This window comes from Petaurus breviceps, unplaced genomic scaffold (assembly GCF_028583685.1).
Source record: "Petaurus breviceps papuanus isolate PSGF00001 unplaced genomic scaffold, PetGlider_PUasm1.0 88982, whole genome shotgun sequence".
In the NCBI taxonomy this organism is placed as follows: domain Eukaryota; kingdom Metazoa; phylum Chordata; class Mammalia; order Diprotodontia; family Petauridae; genus Petaurus; species Petaurus breviceps.
The window spans coordinates 19,361-21,780 of NW_027186995.1; positions in this window are offsets into that span (position 1 = coordinate 19,361).

Below are 2,420 nucleotides of genomic sequence, written 5' to 3' on the forward strand. Positions count from 1 at the left end.
TAATTGGTGTGAGAAATACAGGAAAGAACTCTAAGACAATAGTCCTCAGTTTTGGAGAGCTTATAGTCTAGATGGGGGGGGGGAGAGGGCTAAGAATTCTATCTCTGAAGAATGTCACATGTGATATGACTTTATATAAAAAGATATGACTTTATATAAAAAGAGCCAAACTGAGGCTCTACAGGCTCAGAGAAGAGCAAAAGATCAGTGGTGGTCAAGGTAAGGGAAAGCTTCCTGGAACAAGTAGGGCATGAGCTGAACCTTAATTATTGTTGTTGTTGTTGTTCAACTGTTCAGTCATGCTTGACTCTGTTACCCCATGGACCATAGCACACCAATGCTGTTTGTAAATGGTCTTTTTTGGCAAAGATACTAGAATGGTTTGACATTTCCTTCTCTAATAAACTAACTTTAATAACAGTTACATTTATATGGCACTTTCAAGTTTTCAAAGCATTTTTATATCTGTTATGTATTTGAGTCTTACAATATCCCTGTGAAACAGGTACTAAAGAAATCATTTCCATTTTATAGATGAGGAGACAGGTTCATATAGGTGTTAATTACTTAAGTGTGGTCACAGAGCTTGCTTGTGTCAGATGTAGAATTCAAACTAAGGCCTGCCCATGTTCAGGGGACACATTCTTTTTCATTGCACCAAAGCCTCTTTTCATGCTTCAGAGAGTAGAAATGATTTCGTCAGATAGAAGTATGTGTAGGGGGAGAGGGGTTGGGGTAGGGGAATGGTATCAGTGTAGTGGCATTCTAGTTGGAGAGAGAAAAGTGACCAAAGGGGTGGAGGCAGGAATCAGCATGGGGTATCCAGGGTCTTCTGTGGAATGGAGGCCATGTACATTAAGAATTTGTTACCCCAAACCTCAAAGTGGAAAAACTAGAAATGATCATAGTGTCAATCAGTAACCCAAGCATCTCATGTATGTAGCATTTCCATAACTTAACAAAAGTCAGTCCATCATAAGCCATGGCTGCAGGACCACATGCTTTGTTTAGGGGAGCTATTCCTTGCTGAGAGTAGCCAGATGACTTCAGTGCAGATGTCAATATTGAAGCTAAGAGAATCAATCCATCAGAAACACAGAGAGATTGAGCTTTCAGCTCATAGGTCATTTTTGCTTCTTGTATTTCCATGTTTGTAAGCTTTATAGAGCACTGATTTCAAATTATTTGCAATTTTTTTTAACTTAGGATCTCCTTAGATCCTTGTTTTATGATCTGGAAATTCAATGTATCTTGGGCACATTGGCTTTTACTGGCAGTCTTGAACTTGGAAATAGGCTATGTGACAAAAATTCACAGAATTTGGTTGTATGGAATTTATTTGCAATTTCCCATAGACACCATGATTAGGTTCCTAGCCCTCCTCTCCCCCCCCCCACTAAAAAAGCACCTATTCAGAGCATAATTTAGTTGAAATATTACACAAATAGGATGATAGGATATAGAACTAGATTAGATACAACGTGTACCTACCATGTATAACATTTCTATGGGAAAAGTGTTTTTATTCAGCTTGGAATACCAGGAGTACATCTTCCTCAAATTCCACAGGGAAAGCAGGAAATAGCACCCCCATTAATCACCCTTGGCTGTAGGAGTTGAGACTCTCCCAGTGACCCAAAGGACAAGGGCCCCAGAATGAAAAAGGGGGTGGGGTGGGGACTCCAGTGTGGGGGCGGCATTGAGTGATAATGGCCCTTTGGTAATTGGGTCCTCTTATGTCGAGAATGGCCTGCATTTTTATTTTAATCTAATTTTTCAAATCCTGTTGTCACAGCAACCGAGAGCATAACTGGTAAGCATTGTCTCTTCCCTCAGCACCTTCTGTGCCAGTCAGAGTTCGGATTGGGCTTCATTATCTAATCTAATAGCCTGCCTGAACCCAAAACGGCAAGGTTCTTAATAATGTGACATTTCTATATTCTGTATTCACCGAAAGACTTTTCAAAAAAATGTTTTTGTACAGACAAGGTTACTACCTTTCTTGGTTTAAATACTAAAAAAATAGCTTTTTCCTTTTGATTTCCAGTTGCCTATTTAATCTTACATAAATTGTTGTTACTAAGCCTGTGGTATAGGAGTTTTTTTAATATGGAAATAGGAAAGACATGCTTTTTCTGTCTTCTTTCTATCTTTCTTCCTTTTCTTCTTTTCTCCTGTATCTCAAAAGCATTTGAAAGCATAACAAGTATCATTGATGCCTTTTATTTTTATGACATTGTCATTTCTGTTTAATCCTCATTCCCTGAGCCCCCAGTTATGCCCAAATTGAGCACTTGACAGTGCTGTCAGCATACTGTACCTGTAGTCCCCCACCTTCATACCAAATGATGGATGGAGATGTATGGCTTGGTCCCAATTAGTGCAAATAATGAATACCCTGAAGTGGTCCCATTATTCAC